The 21426-nt window shown below is 36.3% G+C and overlaps 1 long non-coding RNA gene across 1 annotated transcript in view; it reads left to right on the forward strand.

The window, feature by feature from the left end:
* The first annotated feature begins 6024 nt into the window (after positions 1 to 6024).
* Positions 6025 to 21426, forward strand: part of LOC140342635 (uncharacterized) — a 73892-nt gene continuing 58490 nt past the window's right edge. Inside the window, exon 1 of the long non-coding RNA XR_011923116.1 lies at positions 6025 to 6074. This is a non-coding gene — a long non-coding RNA (uncharacterized lncRNA). The remainder of the gene's footprint in view (positions 6075 to 21426) is intronic.

Genomic DNA, 21426 nt, shown 5'->3' on the forward strand with positions numbered 1-21426 from the left:
GTTTTGTATTTATGTATACCCTATAGGTAAATTAAATGCTAAAGTTAGAAAATTGTACACTTTATGGGAATCAGGGCACACTTTTAACTTTTTTTTATATTTAACTCCAAACTGATTTAACAGAAGTATTATGCTCTCTCTGTTCTTTGTGTAATGCCCCACCATGAATACATGATTTATAATCAATTTAAATACAAGCAACACATGGTTTTCCCATTCAATTAATTATTGAATACAAACAGACACTCCTCTTGATGTTAATTAATTGACTTTTTCAACTAACATAGAATATCCGTTTTTGAATAAATGGTCCCTATGATTGTTCCTTGACTTGTTGCACAGATGTATGACTAATAAAATATGACTGCTACATTTTAGACTGTCCCAGACATATTTCAGATGAAACATGATTATTGATTTGCTTGTGCAGGTTTTATGCTCTTAACATACATGTGAATAGATCTGTTTGGGCATATAGATTAGCTGAATCATGTGACAGACTGATTGACCAAGGCCCAGTATCAATGACCACTAGCTACATATACCTGGCTCCCAAGTCTCCTAAATAAATTTGTTGGCTACTCTAACTGTGAATAGGCAATGACAGCTGAAGAACCATTTATGCTTTTGTGTGCAAGTGTATCTAAACCCAGTAAAAATATTTTTACTTGCAGCTCACCAGCAATGTTGCTCATGTGACTTGTTACTACTATGAATATTGGGTTGTAAGGACATTGTTAAGATCTAAAGCGTTCAGCGGAAGTGGTTGCGATGTCCACCCGTCAATGGGAATGACCGAACTATGACAAACTTGAGCAACACTTGTTTACCAGTTCCTAGGACTGGTTTCTGTATTGCTCAACTCATTTAGGCTTTTTCCTTTTATTTTCCCAATCAATCCTGCCCATAACACGCTTCTATCCCAGGGTGTTTTCAATGGTATATCCAACAGACGAAGAGATTTTCATTATTTCATATGTACATACACTAAACTTTGTTTGCACAATAGTCTATATGAATTCTTCCTTACCCCACAGGGTGTGCACATGTATAAGGACTTGTAAGGATGTTGAAGTAAACAGGAACAAGCCACACACTGTTCAGCTCATATTTTTTCATTTTCTCGATCCAGGCTTCAAGCAAGAGATCATGACTTGGAAGACACAAAGCTTGTAAAACCAACCAATTAGAACAGAAGATGCCTGGTGAAGGAGGGGATTATTCTTACAGAGTTATTTATAGAACTGATCAGCAAGAAACATAATTTCCTGTTAATATTACACAGAAGCTTTATTCTCTTAAGGGTAAACAAGCTGCACCTTTAGGTAGGGTTATTGGTGCACATTCAGCTAAGTACACATAAGCGCAGGCGATTGATTTTAAAATAAAGAGCAATTGAAATCAGGTAATGAAAACAATTTACACTTTTACTGAAGCTAAAATAGAACAGCAGCTGATATGCAAAGCCAGCAACTGACAAGCTCACCATAGAGTAGCAGGTATTTCTCCAAGAACATTTTAAAGGGAGACATCTGCCCAACCTTTTACAAAGATATTTAAATGAATTGGTAGACTTGCTGTTATACTCATCTGATACTGACAGTAATGCACAGTTTGAACACTCTTTTCCATAAACAGTATATATTTTCCAGTGGGTTAGATAATCTACCTGTCCAATAGGCAAGCCTGATTGTTGACCAATGGCCGCCTTAGAACTAGCTCTGCTATTAATCTTCCCATTGAAGTTAATTGCAGATGCAAAAGTGTTGATCAAGATGTTTTGCCAAATGTTGTGCCAAACAAATTGTCACAAAAATTGCTATCTGGCGACCTATAAAATAACAATCAAAATGATCGCCACTTTATAAATATGTGAAATTGTGTTGTTTATAAATAATGCCATTTTTATGGTGAACCTGTTCTGCCTAATATAAATAGGCCTCATAGTGACTGACACCACAGTTCAGGCAGCATGAAATGTTCCAATTGTATCATGGAAGTCCAACTCAAAGTTCTCAGACGTGTAAAATTTGTGCACATGTACTCAGAGGAGCCATCAACAATCAAGGTTTGTTTTGTTTTGTTTTTTATTTTCAAAAGGATTGCTTTGTAGTATGGATATATTATACGCAAATTTTGCTCATTCGATTTGTTTAAAAAGGTTTTTTTTAAGTATTGCAATCATTGCTGCAAGGAAGAAAGGAACCTTAAAGAATGTAATACTCAGCATACACATTCACAGTAAACAAATATATAAAAAATAATTGTTTCTTTTTTCATTTTGTTGATGTTTTGGTTTTACATTTAATACTGTTACTTTTGTAGTCTACCCCATAATAATATAGATCATGCTTTGTTATTTTTTCAGACACATAGAAATGTGATTAGGTAGCTGATCGAATACATATAGTTTTTTTCCTAGATGTAATGCTAATTATCTTAAAGTGAAAATGTCCTTTAAGACTGTCTATCCTTATGCAAGGACTACTAAAATGGCCACCTGCAGGTTGCCAACACAATTAATGCTAGCCTGTGACCTGGTTATTCTGCACAACAGGACATTGATCAATGGCTGCAATAAAAGATCAGATGGAAGTTAACCTCCAGATGCAGTTACAGATCCAGACTTTGCCAGGAGATTGTGCTGCTAAAAGCCAATAAGCACAAGTGTCTGTACAGAAGATATCTGTGGATGAAGTATAGGTCTTCCTCACAATATAAGAGAATGTGACCGAGGTATGTTAAGTAAAGTTGTGGCTTGTTTGACCCTGGTTTCTGGTTTTCTAATTTTTGCATATTCCAGTATGGTCAACACTCAGAAACCAAACACACTCTAACTGGGAGTTCATACAGATATACCTGGAAAAACCTGGAAAATGATATGATGTATTGCAAAAAGGACATTGATTATCCCTTCTGCAATAAAAAAAATGGTTACAAGTTTAGTTCCACAAACCTGTGCAACCAAATACTGGTACTACAAAGAGTTATAGGTTTTCCAAAGACAGCAGATATGGTGGGGTGGGGGGACTTCTCTGACACGTTCATCCTAGTTTAATTTGGAGCTATTTATCTTTAGCATTTTGGTTAACGTGGTAAACATTTCAAAAATTGCCTTGATCTCCATCTGTTAGATGCAATTTTATTATTTATTTTACTGAGGTTTTATCATTTTTTTTGTACCCTGAGCATAATATATAAAGAAAAGAAGGCATACACAAAGCACATTTATTGTACTTAAGCATTGTGTTCAATGGTATAACATTTTATTAGAAGAAAGAAAATGACTGCATTGTCAAAGCTTACTAGACTACAGCTGTCATTTTTCGTGCAGTTTAAATATTGAAATCATATTTGTTATTACAGACAAAACAAACATTCCTCTAGTTATACTGAACACTCTCACAGAATTGCATTGCACCCATGCTGTCAGGTTCTTACGTTCTGCATTGCTATAGCACCACACAGCACCATCAATCATTAGTGTAAATGTAATAGGTTGGAGTGTCTGATTAGCAGCATAAAGTTAATTATCAAGGTTTCAGCACTTTTAAACACATCACTGGTCTTAAAAATTGGTCTCTTAACACCGGCAGGGTGTAGCCAGGAGACTGAGAATAACTGACTTGTCAAAAGCTGTAGTAATCAACAAGCCATGAAGATCAGTACTGGGGAATCCACTTAATAGATCTGAAGAATATTACCTGAAAAATTCATCTCTTGCAAGGCTGTTGCTTATCCTGAATCCTTGTGAATATTTATTGTAGTGTCTACAAAAGTCAGGATCAAAATAAAAGTTGTATAAAGTTGAGGTTAATGCAAACAGATTCATTCACAGATACAATTCATATGTTTTTACCTTTAAAGGCATTTGTATCCGGTACAGTAATTCCTGAAATTTACACAGTTCTGCTGCACAACCCAGCCCTATATAGAAAGATAGGAGACCTGTTTTTTGTTCACTGCAATTAGGTAACACTTAAAGGTTTTGTCCTACCCAGCTTGTGGCTGAACAGTAAAAAAGGAAGCAACACACCACACCATACCACAGCCAACTTTTGTTTTCTCTTCCTATCAACATGTTCATTAAGGATGTATTAATGCGTATTGTGCTACAATAATGTGTGTCTTTTATGTTTACATTAGGTTAAGCTATATAGCACTTTTAATCAGGTAGATATAATGTAGGAAAGTGGATATAATGGTGTTGCCCAATTTTGTAGAAATTGTAGATATTTCCTTAAAATACTCTATATATACTACATATAATGCATGCAGATGAATAGATTTTAAATAGATAGATAGGTTTAAAAAAATCTTGATGAAACATCTGCAATTAGGTTCGTTGTAAGCTGTATGAAAAAAAAGATTGTGTGTAAAATGGCACATACACAAAACAAAATAATTTTTGTACAGTGTCCAGATTTTGCCATTCTGAAAGGATGCAATGTATTTTGAAACGATTTTGGAAAATTACAATTGTTGCTAGTATTTTAATGCATTTGAATTAGAAAATTATTTGAAAGGTTATAAATATATTATCATTTTGAATTTTTTTGGGCAGTGATTGTAAGAAGATGAGGGGTAAATAAGTAGAAAGTCGTGGTTGGAGTACTCATAGAACAATGTTTAATATAAGTGGCCTATGGAGGATACTGTCATAGGCAGCAGTCTATGAAAAGCTTTTGCTGGTATTACAACTGACAGATATGTTCCTCACCAGTGTAACCAAGGAAGAAAGCTCTCCTTAATCACCACAAACTTGCTGTCAGAAATATATATATCCTCGAACCTCAGGCTCTAAAAAATCCATCTCACCAGCACTCTGTCCCTCCCAAGGCCACTATTTGCTCATTGATTTCTTCACAGTCTGTGCAGTCACCTTGCTTGCCAATATCTCTACTAGTAATGCTCCACTGACTACCAGCAAAGGACAGAGCACAACAAGAGTGTGTGTATATGTATATGTGTGTGCGTGTATGCAATATGTTTTTAACTAGCTAAACCTTAACTAAATGTTACTTAGTTTGATAGCACTGTGTATCATAAAGCAGATTTATTTTAAATTAAATACTTTTCTTTTTTGCTTCATTTTCAGTGCTGATCTGCAGTATCATAATGGCCACATGACATTTTCCAAGTTGCATTTATAAATGGTGACAACACTAAACCATGCTAGTGGTAGTGTGTGCTGAAATGGCCACTTAAAGTCCTCACTGGAAACCTGTGTGCAGGGGTCACAACACAGATGCACAACTAAGATAAAGGAATAAAGTGCTTTCATCCTATTTTCGGGTGTCTTAACAAAGACCCTAATGTCAGGATTACCAGGTGATTTTTAATGAAAGCTGCAGGTTTACAAATATTGAAAACTGCATGGATACTACATTGACATGTTAAATTTTATAAGAAATTAGTGATTAGGTTTTCTAAACATATTGTTTAAAATGTTACAGCAGTGGAGAAGAATAAGGTTAGATCATATGTAAGGCATATGAATCAAGATCCCCACCTAAGCTAGTTATATACTCATTATCCATGTGAACTATCATTTCTGTCCATCCTTTATTGTGTGTGCCAATGCTAGGGCACTGCAGATATTTCTGCTTGGAAATATGATGCTGTGTTACTATGCTAAGATATTTCTGGTTTTATCATTATGCATACTGAGATTGTCCCTGTGGACATAATTTTAGATGTGTAAACATGAGGTTGTAGCTATGTTTACATTTGTGTCAAGACAGCAAAGTGTCTCTACAGAACTCGTAGTTGCACAAGTATGGAACTGATTGGGACTCCTCTGGTATGTTTTTAGTTGTATTGGTACAATAGTAATTTTGTCTCTGTGGCAAGTTTTTGTGTTACACAGACATGATAAAGTTTTTAGCTTTTAGCAATATAAAGAAAATACTAAACCATTTCAATGTTCCACAGAATCACTTATGCTTATTACAGTATAATACACAGAATAAGTTTGGTTGGCAGACATTTGTCACTTACCTATTTTTAAACATTTGTTCAGATGGGACACCTGCATATCAACCCACAATGCCTGGCCTGACCTTTCAACCAAGGTAAGCCTTTTTCAACCAAGCCTGTTTTCTGCCGCCATTGTATCAGTATATTGGAGCATGGTGGCTCAGGGGTTAGCACTCCGGCCTTTGCAGCGCTAGGTCCCAGGTTCGATCCCCAGCCAGGACATTATCTGCATGGAGTTTGCAGGTTCTCCCCATGTCTGCGTGGGTTTCCTCCGGGTACTCCAGTTTCCTCCCACATTCCAAAAACATGTAGTGAGGTTAATTGGCTTCTACCTAACAATTGACTAATTCCCTTAGACTTAATGACATATGACTATGATAGGGACAATAGATTGTGAGCTCCCTTGAGGGACAGTTAGTGACATGACTATGGACTATGTACAGTGCTGCGTAATATGATGGCACTATATAAATACTGTATATTAATAATTGGAGATTGTTCTATACAGCTCTATATTTCTGGGGGTTTTAGTGTGGTGGGCTACATATTCTTGTGTACCCAGCTGTTTGCACAGTATACAGTACAAAAATGAACTTAGTTATTGTTTAGCTCCTGACTCTCCTTTGTAAAATGTTTCTTTCCACCTAGTTTTACAAAAACATGTTTTGTTTTTTGGGTTAAAGCAGTAGTAAAAAATGCAAGCAGGCAAGTTTTATATCGCATAAGGGACAGGCAAAAACAATGAACGTACCTGTATGTTTGCAATTTGTATTTACATTCAGCTCTCCTACTAGGTTTGGGTCTTTGACCATCTTTATTTGCCAGACTAGAATGCTTTAATCCATACATGTGCATATATTCATTTATGATAGCCAGGTATGCTGGGAATCTACACTGAATTGCACAAGCAAAAATATATATATTTTTTTCTAACTGAAAACAAAAAAGTAGGGGTTCCACTGTATGCAAAACAATTTAATTGTAAAAAGATAATAATAATACTAATAATAAATTGTAGTGCTTAGAATGGGCTGCCAACTGTTCAGAAAAAAACATACTGTTCCATTACACCACATATAGCTTTAAGCACTGTTAAAAAAGGTCACAAGCAATGTTGGATGGGCTTGTGGTTGAGAAATGCTCTCTGTTGGATAATCTACATCTCGTGTATTTACAAGGATACAACAAATCAACTCTATATAAAATTCATTCTATCTTCATTCTCCTGTTTTTACATGAAATGCTTTACGGCTTCAAACATACTGTAGGGGTACATTATCAGTTTTGTATCATTTATATCTTGTGTGAATTTAAGAATAACTATTCAGTAAGCACGTATGAGGCACTTGTTATGCACTTATATCTTTAAATATTATCATTCAAGCAGGGAGCTATCTTTCTCCATTGCACCCCGCTGTTTCCTATGACGTGATTAAGCATTTATCCCTCCTGCTACTGATATATGGGGATTTGAGGCCTTAAATCTGACACCTGTGATATTTTGCAAATTTCGTTTTTACGACCTGAGACTTGAAAGGGATTTGATTGTCTCTGGTTTCAAATCCCTTTTTATCAAATGTCAATGTCTGCACTATGCATTCTCCTAAAATGCAGGGTGGAAAATTGCAAATGTTTTGCAAGAGTAGGCATGAATAGGAGATAGAAAGGTAACATTTTGTGCTACTGTCGCAGCCTGGTAGTTATGAGGTGCCCTTTGTCTGATCCTGCTAGATACACTTTTCACTTTTCCAAGTGGAAATACATCAGGACAATATGGGGTTTAATATAAAGATGTGGAACATGCAATACTGAAATTTATTGTCCTTAGCCGGTAATCACATTTTAGCTGTGACCATTTTAGTATAGAATAGAATTATGCATAATTTAAATTATGCATAAATTCCCAACAGTGTCAGACATTGAAATTTGTAATCACTCTTCCAATTCTTTAGTTGTTCCTGGATTTCTCTTCCTTCTGAACTGTGTGTTTTAGATCCCCTACAACATTTCAATTGGATTTGAATCAGGGGTTTTGAATAGACCAGCCCATAACCCTCCAATAATTTTTGAGCCATTCCTTGGTGGATTTGCTAATGTGTGTTGAACCATTAAAGTAATGGTATTAAAATAATTAAAGGATCCATTTCTGCTTCAACTGCAAAATTTGGAAAGATAATCCCATGTCGTCAAATACACTTTAATATAAAGGAGAGGTACTTGAGTTGATAACTGTAACCTAAAGCATCAACACAACCCTAGACCATATAATTTCCATCACTGTGCTTCAAAGTAGGTAGGACTTTCTCCTGAAAGTTGTCTTCAGTTTATGCCAAATGTATCTGCTCTAATATGATTCTCAGTTCACAGAACATTGTCCAGAAGGCTTATATGTTCCATAGCAAACTGTGACAAACTTGCTACTAATTTTCTTTGTGGACCGCAAATGATTTTTCCTGGCACACCTCCCTTTTATTGAAAAGTAAATCTATTTCCATATAAAGATGTATCTTCGCAATATTTAATGGGACATCTAAGGCATCAAAATATACATAACATTGTTAAAATGCGAGAAAACGTTATTATATTATACAAATTAATTTAAACCACATTACAATATGACACAGTACCATGATAACAACCATAATAAAAATAGCAACCATAGCCGCAAATCTGATTAAAGATGCATGGCTTTCACAATGGCTGGTGAAATAGTTAGCTGCAAGTCACACAATTTATTTTTTTGGTTCTTGGGGATTTCTTTTAGCATTAAACTGTCAGCTTTTAGGCTCAATTTGCTGGCCTAGCCAGTCCTAAAAATGTGAAGTTATTTGATAATGTCCCTTAGAGTTGAATGGTTACATTGAACTTTACTTTGGTAAATATTTATATCACCTTTTAAAATTCTAAGCAAATGGGTTTAGCCAACCTTAACTCTAGCATGGGGTGGCAGGCATGCCAGGCACAGGCTCCCACATATCCTGTTGTTCACTGCTAACACATTTCTTGCTGTGTGATAAAAGAATTTGTCCAGATTGCACTGGCAGGCAATTGACACTGACAAGTGGCAACTGGGACCTATTATTTTTGTGCATTGTGTACTTACACTTCATTTACTCTGAGCCTGTATACCTAGAACAAAACTGGAAGCCTACTACATTACCGTTTGCACTACGTTTTTTAGTCATTAATAGTCGGTGTCTGATGCAGAGTGGTACTGTCTCTTTCATTCCCTCGCCGTAACTTTGGCATTCTAACATGCCATGATTAAATTTAATGTGTTTTGTTGGTTTATCTAAAATGATGCCTTTTTTTACCCATTAGCATACATTCTTTTCCTTGTCCTCCCCCACTTTGTGGGCGGTGCTGTATCGGTGTACCTTTTGTAAATGAGTGGATATATGAAAATTCCTTTTTTATGTGTTGATGCTTTATCTGTCAGCACAAAGGAATGTGGTCCATGTCGGAAACACACAGAAATTAAAAAGTAAGTAAATTGAAAAAGCTAAGTTTAAGTATGGTTGGGATTTGTTTTTAAAACTGCCTGGTAATTTCAATTAGGACATGTTTCAATAGCTCCCACCTTCCATTGGTGTCCATGCTATGTTCATGGCAATTGCAGTTAGCGAGAAAATAGTAACATTATATATTAAAAAAAAAAACATATTCCATTTAGAAACCTATATAAATAGTTGATGCATACGAAGGTGAAAATATATTATATATGATTTTATTTATGAGTTTAGGTTTAGTGACATTTTAAAACGGCCTACTACAAATATATGTGTATAATCTGTGAAGATAATTAACACTATATCTACAAAAGGGCAAGTTACCTAGCAATTCTGTATTGCTGCACACATACTTTCTAAACAGAATTTTCAGCAGACAAATTTTCTCTTATGCAATTCACTTTTCTAAAGAACAGCAACCAATTTAGTGGGTTAAGTAATGGCTATATTCATTAGTGCAATGACAGTTTAGGATGAGAAGATCGCATGAAAGAGCTGTCATTAAACTGACTAGCATTGAGAGCAGTATTTATTTGAGGTCTCAAATTGAGCACTTTCTCAAAAAATAAAAAAGTTAAATAATGCTAAGAAGCAGCAAAGTACTCATTTAAGTCAAACCCAATGATGAAAGAGAATTTGTTAACACAAGCTTTTCTTCCTTTGACTAAAAGAACAGAAACAGTTCCACAACTATGTCCAACTTGTCTAGAATGAAATGGTACAAATGCATCCTCACTAATAATGAAAACATTAACTTTACAAAAAATCACAAGAAAGGGACTTATTGTTTCCTAAACTGTTTAATGTTAAATTAGTCTCTTTTTACTTATTTCTGGGCATAACTACTACTGGGAGAAAACAGTTGGCCCCAGATCTAAAGACAACAAGGATCTCTTGACCCAGGGAGCAAGCATTGTGGCCCTTTCCTCCTTCAACCCCCACTTTGTTTCTCCTCCTCCCCCCCTTCGCCCTTTTCATTCCCTTACCTTCACCCCCACTCCACCATTTCCCACCTCGCCATCCCTGACACCAACTCCAACCTGTGGGAAATTACAATTATGATTCCCTGACCTTAACCTGTTAAGTAGAGAAATATTAACTCAGATGACATGTGGTTAACTTGTCAGTAATAGTTAACAATGTAAATTGCTAAACTACTAGAATATTAGTAATGCCACATCCAAACAATTTTAAACTCACAATTTTAAACTTACCAAAGTTTCAAATGTATTAGGGAAGGGAATTTGACATAAATCAATAAACATCTGTTACTAGACAAACTAGTTACTAGACAAACTGTACTGACAGTAAAACGTCATCTGTTCCAACATTGTTGTGATATTGCCAAACCTGTTAAACTTCAGAGATCCATTTCATATGCTCAAGAAATATGGATAACTCCAGTTAGGAATCCCTGGGCCAAATTTTTGTTTGTAATAGTCGAAATGGATGCTAAACTAAGGATGTTTAAAAGAAGTAATGTCAGTGTCAAAAGCATACTTATCTAAAAATACTTGGAGATATATTTCTGTTTTTAAATTAATATTGCCACTGTGCACCAGGTCCATGGCTATCTGCTGTAGCTAGCATCAATCTCAAAATTCTGATGTTTGACTTTGACCAAGTTTAATTGATTCAAATGTTTAGTGCCAAATCTCTGGACAGTGACGGAGGAAGTGACTCATCTAATAAACCAGGGATGCCCCAAACTTTCTGTTTAAGCCTAGTTCAAATTACCTATAGCGTTTATTTGGTTTTGAAATTCCAAATTCCAGGGGTTCATGATATTATAAATAACTTTGTTGAACCACAACAGATTTCTTTATAAATGTGGTCATCTCTAGCTATATCATAATAAATCGCTGCATTTGTTGGTATCAGAAGGAAGCAAGAGGATCATTTTCTTCAAAAGCTTTATCCATTACTGTCAAGACTTTACAGGGTGATCCACTTTGTCATCCACATGTCATCTGATTCATGGGGGTAAAGGCTTCCCCTTTTCTGTGTCAGTCTAGCAGGCTGCAAAGACCAGCTGCTAAAGCAACTTCATGAAAAGGTATTTCTACTTCTAAACTCTTAACTCCACTAAGTCCATCATTATGGCTTTCTTGGACTTTTGAGATGACATATACAATTTTTCACTCTTAAAGTTTAGTGTGGTAGTAGTGTAGTACTGATTGTAGTGATTGTAGTGTAGTATTCACTCAAGTAAATGCACTTAGTACCATAGACACTATTGTGCACTGTCTAGCTAAATTTGTTTTGGACACAGTACCCCCTACCAAAGTTTTGAACTTAGGGCAATTTTCTTGGATGTACTAGCCACTAGGTGGGACTCACTGTAGACACAGCAAAAGCTATATGTACCATTTCCTGGCTTGGACAAGTAGAGAAATAAGCATAGACAGTTATGAGGTGGAGCAGTTGGAGAGTTTATAAGTTTTAAAGTCTGTGTGAAGTGAAGTAAAATGGGGGGGGGACTTTTAAGTATTTGTTGAGCTGAAAAGAAAACAGACCAAAGTCAAAAGTTTTTAACAATGAAGAGGAATAAAATTCTTATTGGTATAGGGCTGTTTTATTATAAGGTTAAAAGTTGGGCTTGGTGTTAATAAAAAATAAAGTGTTCCTATAAAAGTTCACTGACCATTTAATCCCAAGGGTAAAAATTCTCATATAAAAATGTGACAAAATCTAAAATGCATTTTCTGTAATGTTGATATGTGCCCAGTGTGGCAGGTTTGACGATCCGTTACTTATACACAGGTGAAATTCTAACTGTGCCAGTAATTATCCCACATACCTGCACACAGAAAAATCTTCAAAACACAACTTGCTTGAGTTACCTGAAGAGCATGAAAAAATATTTTCGAACTTTTTCGAAATATCCTTGTTACATTTGAGTGCAGGGCTCTATTTACATATCATGCTGCCACCAGAATGGGACCACCAAATATAATTTGCCTTGAGGAAATAGAGCTGCTATTAAACTGTGTTACCTATTAAGGGTCCATACAGGAAGAGGAAAATGGCTTTACCTTACTAAACAGGACCATATTTATCATAACAAGCTCATAACTTATGATCACACCTATACCACATTTCATAGCTAGGAAAATGCTCTGATTTTCAGCAAATGCCTCTGATTTCACTGGGGAACAATTTTAAACAAATTTTTTGTTGACTTCAATTTTTAACCTTATTTACACTAAAATAGGTATGCTGATTCTGAAAGTGCAGTTAGTTTTCTTCTATCACGTCAGGTTTTTTCTCTACCACTTATAATAATGCAATTACTGTAGCATGGATTTGTATAGGCTGTTCATTTACACGCAAGACAGTGTGGTCAGAGGTTGTGTGCTGCTCTATGTAGTAAATAAGCAAAATGTATTTTTCTAGTTACACATGTATTTCTTTTCTTTCAGATCATGTCTGGCTCTGCTGTTTCTCATTGTAAGTGCCTAAACAACCCTGATTCATTTTGTTATATCTGTGGCAGTTTCACCATTCTAAGTCAAAGGGGCGAACATCAGCACATTTGTAGAGTAAATGGCATATTTCAAAGTTAAACTTGGTGATCAAGATAAGTCTTGGGCCCCTCATAAGGTGTGCAAACAGTGTGTCGAGGGTTTATTGATGTGGACAAAGTGAACACGTGATAAGATGCCATTTGGTATACCTCTGGTTTAGCGATAGCCAGGAAATCATTTCAGTGACTGTTACTTTTGTATAGTGAAAACTTCAGGATATTACAAGAAAAATAAATGTAACATAGGAGTATCCTAGTCTTCCATCGGCTATACGCCCAGTGGCTCATTCAGGTGAAATCCCAGTGCCGGTTTTTGTTACACTACCCTCTCTTGAGGAACATGATTATGGTGATAATCTAGGTGACAACAAGGATGAGGAGTTTGAAATTGAAGAGGACTCTGTTCGTAAGGGATTTGATCAGCATGAGTTAAGTGATTTGGGAGTATCGAAGAAGACTTTAGAAGTCCTAGCATTAAGACTGCGTGAGAAAAACTTACTTAAAAAAGGAACGAAGGTATAGTAATTTCGAACCAGAGAAATTGCATTTTCGCAGTTCTTCAGAACTGACAGTGGCTTTGTCTATTGCCATAACATACCTGGTTTAATGGAGGAATTAGGAATTCCAATCTATAACTCAACTGAATGGTGACTATTCATCGATAGCTCAAGGCGGAGCTTAAAGTGTGTCCTTCACAATGGCAATATATTTGGGTCAGTCCCAATTGGCCATTCGGTTTCTCTTCTTCTTCTCTGTAAAGAATATGCAGACATAAAGAGAGTCATTGAGACAATATAACCAACACAATTGGGTCATCTGTGTTGACCCCCCTAAAATGGTATGCTTCCTTCTTGGTCACCAACACGGATACTTCAAGAATCGCCCTTATCTGTGCATGTGGAACAGCAGAGCTCTTGAGAGGCTTTGGGTGGAAAGGAACTGGCCTCCAGGATCTGTCCTAAAACCGGGTGATCCAAACATTCTACATAAGCCACTTGTTGATAGAAAGAATATTATATTCCCTCCTCTGCACATGAAACTAGGTCTAATAAAGCAGTTCATTAAAGCTTTGCCAACTGAAGGAGTTTTGAGTACCTCATTTTGGCATTTCCTAGCCTGTCATTTGAATAAAAAAAGGCTGGTGTGCTTGATGGTCCACAAATTTTGCAGCTCCTCAAAGATAAACATTTCATCAGGACAATGTCAGAAGTCAAAAAGAATGCATGGTTATCAGTTAAAGTAATTGTCAAGGACTTTCTTGGAAACAGACGAGAAAACAATTACACAGAAATTGTCCAGAAACTCTTGGAGAGCTTACAAAATGCTTGGTTGCAATATGAGCATCAAGGTGCATTTTCTGAATATTCAGTTTTCTAACTTCCCGGAAAACCTTGGTGCAGTCAGTGATGAGCAAGGTGAAAAATTCCACCAGAATTTGAAGGTCATGGAAGGACGGTATCAGGGTAGATAGGATGTACATATGATGGCTGACTATTGTTGGAGCATCCGGCGGGATTGTCCTAACACTTAACACTCCAGAAAAAGCTATAAGTGTAAATGTTTACCTTAACCGCTTACCCATTCATTTTCAAATGTTTTACTGTAAAACAAATGTCATAGAGTAACAATTAAACCTTTGTTTGAACAAAATTTTTTTTTTATTCTATGTAAAATGTGTATGTTTTTTGACAAAAATGGAGGGTATCCTGTATTGTAAAAACTGAATGTGATAGCAAAAAACTGGGATAATTTCTGGATTCACCACCCAAAAATTAGTAGAAAAACAAGTGTAAGATCTAACTCAACAAAAATTGCGTTACCCAGTGTTTTTGTCTGGACTAATCCAGGTTGCATGTAACTATTAGTCTATTGCAAATAGGCTCACCTAATGTCAAAATCTGCAATCTTGTCACTGGGGAAGGCATAAAGCATGTTTGGATACTCACAAGATTCCCTACTCCCTTCATGAATGGCCAGTCACATGTTACCCCATACCAAAAAGTACTTTACTTTGCAGGGTAATGGCATGTTGAAAAACAAGAAGGTAGGTATAAACAGGTGAAAATTAAAGAATCTGTTAAGTTGCTGCACATGGGCAATGCACAATTACCTTTAAAATATTCAAGGTTTTAACCACCTGGGTGTTACACTGATGTCTAGATTTCTGTACCAAAAGCGTTACACTGTTTTTCATGAAATTTTTTTTTTACATTTTAGACCTGTAAGTTACAGAAATATGTCCGAACAAGGGTCTAGTAGATATCATGAATATAAAAAAAAGTTTGAAACACACAATCATGTAAAAAACAAATGTACTTTTAATAAAATCCTATCCTATTTTTTTTTGCATTGAAATTTTTGTTTATATTGTGGGCTTGTAATTCTTAGGATTAACTCCCGGGTATGATAATTATATTTATTTATTATATTAAAATCATTAATTATAATATAATACATAAATATAAATAATAATTTAAAACAATAATGAAATAATAGAGAACAATGTAATCTAAAATAAAAATTAAAAATGTACTTTTATTTTTATTTCATGTTGTGTGGTGTTTTTGTACTGTAAAAACCATTTAAAAGCAGATTACATTGTAATCCTGACACACCCCCATACATCACCAATCACATCACCCGGAAGATGACTCATCCTCCGAGTGATGTGAGGGGGGGATTTCCCTGCCCAGCTCACATAGACAGAGACACAGGCACACACTGGAAGCTGCTGCTGCTGGCATCTCCGGAGAGATGCACAGCACAATGCAGGATTTCTGCATTGTGCTATACATCTCACTGCAGATGCCAGCAGCAATAGCAAATCTTTTATTGCTGCAAGAGGAGCTGCGGACACTGGGTAAGTATTTCCTTTCAGTTGTAATCCGATTGTCATACAATGTATGACAATCGGATTGCAATGTAACATTTGTTTACATTTAACCATCTGGTGAGAAAAACTCGGGGTTAACCATAATTGCAAAAGTTAACGGCCAGGTGGTTAAGGGATTCATTTGTGTGTTGTATTAAATATTAGGGCTAGGTTACAGGTCAGTGGCTTGTATGTAATGACAAAAGCCCTACTCTGAGGACAACTGTACTCAAATGCACCATAAAAATACAGAGTTATTTTCAATATACAGGTAGTCCCTGAGTTAAGGACATCTGAAATACGGACACCTCCTAGATATGAACGGGGCTTCCCTGCTCGTTCTGTGCATGGAGACTTGAAGGGAAGAGGGAGCAGTTGGCATGACCTGCAGAAGAAATCTTTTGCTTAACACAGCTGAGGTTGTGGGTGATCCTAGGAAGGTGAGCTCTTTTCTGCAGCATCTTGTAACTCTTTTATGACCAAGAGAATCTCTGCAGTTGTTTCTTTTTGCATATTAAAGCACATCTTACTCCAGAAGTAATGAATGTCTAGGCTTTATTTTTTTTGCTTTGTTTGTGATTAGCTCACAGTTAGGATTTTACACAGTAACTGACACCATCGCCGCATAATAATTTGTTGAGACAAGCATCTGTCCTAATTCCATTTATTAAAATAGTGTACCTGTACCGACTTACATACAAATTCAATTCAAACCTACAGTCCATATGTCCATATGTAATCCGGGGACTACCTGTAGTTGTATATTAAAGGACAAGTAGCCCTCCCATTTTGTTAAATTTAGCACAATCGTAACAGTATGTAGTACTCTTACTTTGCAGAATATCTGTGTACCCACTGTTGGGCCTACCCAGACTCCAGCCTGCCCTGATAAAAGTACTCAATAAATCTATGTATATCCTGAAATATTTGCCAAATGCTTTGGCTGCCTATAATAATCAATGGGAGGTCAGACAGAAGACATAAGCTAGATTCTAATAACGCCATGTTATCACTTTTGTTGCTCCATTGTAAAGTAGAGAACACGATTTTAGATTAGAAAATTGACAATAGAAAAGGATGCTTGCATACTTGAAAACACTATGACGTGACTTTCTGTAATAGTTCTGTAATAGGTTACAGCTGATCTCCAGGCATCACTAAAAAGTACAAGTTAGGAAACTAGTGCCAATTTTATGTTTGACCAGATCAGTGTGCAATTGGTCGAAATTATGAACATGTGTGTTCTCTATGACCCATTGGCTTTATCGCTGCTTTTTGCCAGGTCAGAAGCATTCTATGTCTCAGTCTTCATTATGGTCTTACATTTGCATGGGGCAAAGCACATTGCTTCAATCCAAGGTTCTGCCCTGTATTTTACCTTTTTAATTGATAGAATAATGGATAGAACTGCCCCAGTTCCTGGCAAACAATGGTAGTTGATCCTACAGAGAACTTCTTTTTCACGCAATGATTAACTCACTTCTCTGATGATCGCACTTCCTTCATCACCTCCCACTAAATTATACATAAAGCAAAATCTAACACAGATTTGTAAGTATGCATATTCTATTTTTAACTTGACATTTTAAAATGTGCGTTTTTTGCATTGAAAAAAGTCTGAATCTCTAATTTCTGGAAAACCTTGTTACTTTATGAATGCCCTATTTTGTTTCTGTAAGATGTTTATGACTACAGCTTTAGTTAAAATGACAAGCCCAGAAACACTAAGTTCAATCTAACTAGCTGCCTTAATAATTGGGGAAAAATGACAATGCCATCAATACCGTGTATTTTTGACACATTATGGAGCTTATTTATCAAGTGCAGCAAAATGGATTTGTAGCAAGGAAACTTCAAAATCGATAGTCCCTTTGTGAATCCGTGTATTAGCATTGATTTTTCAGGGTGTGCCGTCTGTGGTAAAAAAAGACTTTTAGCACACAGAGCTATGATAAAATTTGAAGCTTGAATACTGTAATCAAATCATGTACGAACATCACAAAGAAACACAAAATGTGAACATGAAAGCTCCAAAATCCACCACAAAATACAATAGGCCTTGGGCCAGATATCAAAGGCAAGTCTACTGCTGCTATGTTCATTAATTTAAGGGAAAACTTTTACTATTTTTTTTACTCAACTGTATCATACTGTATGTTCCAGCTTTCGAAAATAAAAATGAATAAGAAATTATATAAAGGGGTATGGGGCTCCTACAAAGATGTGTGTGATATTGAGTTTAGGTAGCTTACTATGATGAAATCTGTCCTAGTGATCAGTTTTTCATAAGTATTCTTGTGTGACGTTTGGTCAATGGGCTAAGTTATCAGTGTGATAGGAATATAAAATAGGCCTGTCTAACTCCTGGAGGGATACACAAAGGCTAGGATTTTCCAACTTTCTGACACTTAAAACCATACCTACCTAAATTTACTGCTCTCTTTCAGAAAAAAATACTAAAAATTGTGTGTTGATCCTGGTCCTCACTGACTGAAGTTAGACAGTCCTGTACTAGAAAGTGAATTCTGGTACCTAGAAGTAACTGGTTGGCTGTACTTATTTGCGCTGGCAGCTGTACATCTGAGGATGGGTGGCAGAGGGCCCTGTTAACTAATCAATGCTGTCAAGCAATCAAAATGTTGTATTTGCCTTTCATCAAGAAAAATGCCTCCATGTTGTAAAGTGTATATGTGTCATTTATTCTGGATGGATCAGCTCTACCATAGTAGTAAATTGGTTACAAATGAAAAGCCTGCCTTGCCACTCTGCGCTCCAAGCAGCATTTTAGTAAATAACTAACCTCTTGTACTACGCTAATACCAATGTGAGAAGTGGATTTTGAATCACCAAAGTAAGAGAAACCTCTCTTTTATACCATCAGTTTAATGGGACTTTTTCAGACAACAAATTAAACAAGTTCATTTCCCACTGACCGACGATGTCAGAAGACCTTTTCCAGTAACAGTATAAATATTGAGGCTATTTCCTACCAACTATGCATCCCCAATTTACTATTATTAATCAACTGTATTTAAAAAGCACAAAAAAAATGAAATCCAAGAGGAAGGGGAAATAGCACACAATATGAGGGGGAATACGGAATGGTGCCTAAATAGTGAGGCAGAAGTAGACTGGTTGGTTATAAGAGATGGTTATAAGTGAGGAAGTCATCACTAGGTCAATAAAGGAGGGAGGAGAGCAGTTAGGGGTGTATTTTTTCCATTAAATTAAAAAGGTAGGGGGAACAAGAGCTGTGACAATATTTAAAGGCAAACCACAATAACTTGAATTTGATTTTGAGGTGAGTTTAAAGCCAGTGTAGAGAACTGCAAAAAGAGCCAGCAGATGGAGAGTGATGGGAAGGATAATTATGTTTGGCTGCAGCAGTTATGATTATAAAGATGAGAGTCTGACTGGTGAAGAGGAGGATGTTACCATAGTCCAGATGAGAGATATGAGCAAATAGAAGGAGTTTGGTGGCTTCTGGGGGACAGATAGGAGTCTGTTTTAGAGATGCTGTGCAAGTTGCAGGGCCTGGAGATGTTCTGAATGTGGGGAATGAAGGTGGAATCAAAGAGAGTCAAGTAATTGTGTTATTAACAGAAATATGTCAGGGGGAGACTTGAATTGTGAGGGGGAGCAGATGATGAGTTCTGTTTTATCTAGTTTGAGGTTCAGAAACCTGTCAGCCATCCATGATGGAATGGCCTACAAGCAGCATTAAACCTTATCCAGGGCCAAGGGGGAGACAGGTTAGTAGAGGACAGATAAATTTGAGTGTGATCTTCATACAGATGGTACTGTAAGCCAAATAATGACATTAGTTTGCCAGGTGAGGAGGTCACAGAAAGTAGAGAACTAGTCCAAAGGCTGACCCTTGGGGAATACCAACAAGGAGGAGAGTGGGAGAGGAGAAATTTCCAGTGAAATCTTGAAACATAATAATTTACTATATGTTAACATACAATATATTTCGGACATGAAATCGGATACTGGGTATCATGCAAGACTGGACTAAAAGAATACAGAACATGCTTTCCTTCTTGAATTGCCGTATTAAAAGTTCCAGAGAATGGTTAACATTGGCTTGAACACATCTTGAAAATCATCCATGTGCTCATCACCACCTTTAATGATGCTCAAAGCCTTAAACTAAACCTGGCTAAATCAAGAGAAGTGCAACAAGCAGCCAAATGCATAAACTGTCATTACCTGATTTAGAGAAAAATCTCATTTTTAAGCTGCCCAGAACTTCCCAAGATTGATATGCAAATCGAACCTTACTCTATATTGGCAAATAAGTTGCAGCAGTGTTTTACAGCAGATATTAAATGATTTTCGTTAATAATAAGAGAAGCTAAATTCTGCTCCTGGACAAGTTTTGTAGGTATATTTAAACTCATAGCAACCAAATCCCATCATCATACATCTCAAGTCATATTGAAAAAACAAAATACTTGAATGGTTGCTATAGGCACATCTTTCCCTTTACGCTATTTTTTAAAAATAGTGCAATAATTCTAGTCACTATGGTAAAGCTAAACTGCAGGCAGATATAAAAAGTTAATAAATTAAGCAAAATATTTTTGAATTGGTTTTAACCTTTTATAATACCATTAAAAATAGCATTTAGACTGGAGTAGAATCAGGATCCAATCAGGCATACAGCATTCAAAACTGCTGACAGGGAACATCCTGATAGGAGGATGACCCCATCTGAGGTGTGAGCAGAGGAATGGCCTCATCAGTTTGTAGCTGTCTTTCACTGCAGGCTGGGGTTTATATAATATATTTTTATAATTATTACAATTTTTATTCATACCTGTATCGGACAAACTTATTTTACCCGCCTGGCTGTGGTATGTGGTATACCTGCGTAAATCTGGGATTGGATAAGCAGCATTTGCATAAAGTTTAAACTTAAAACACACTTTTTTTTTTAATTAACGTTGTCACTCTGATTGGCTTTTTGCTTTACTGAACCCTAGCATACACAACACTGTCTTGTTACATAGCTTCCAGAAAATAGACTGCTGGAAAACACACATGATATGGTCCTAATTACACTGTGTAGAATTAACAGGGCACATATTCCTAGCCTTTATAAATGCAGTGCTCGAGGTCTAAGCTGCCAAAGACCTCAGTGCTGTTCCCTCATGGTTATATCAAAGAACTAATACAGGTATAATCCAAATATTTGTCTGGGTCATCTCAAGACTGGTGATATAAGACTGAGCAGTGATATAAAAGGGCACCTAACATAGTTAAGGGTTGTGAGGTTTCTATGTATTTAATATTTTTGGACTTAACTACCGAAATCATCTACTTCTGAAAAATAAGTGACTCTCAGCCCTGAGTGGCTCCTGTTCTCCCTAATAAACACCTCATAATTATCTTCACACTAGTCATGTTTGAGCCTTTGAGATAATGGTTGCAAAATGCCTTATTATAGACAAGGTATTAACCTCAACAGGCCCTGACTGACAGGTATCTTTTTTTTCAGGCCCCTATTTTCCATTTATATATGGTTCCGACTGAAC

Source organism: Pyxicephalus adspersus, chromosome 12 (assembly GCF_032062135.1).
Source record: "Pyxicephalus adspersus chromosome 12, UCB_Pads_2.0, whole genome shotgun sequence".
Classification (NCBI taxonomy): domain Eukaryota; kingdom Metazoa; phylum Chordata; class Amphibia; order Anura; family Pyxicephalidae; genus Pyxicephalus; species Pyxicephalus adspersus.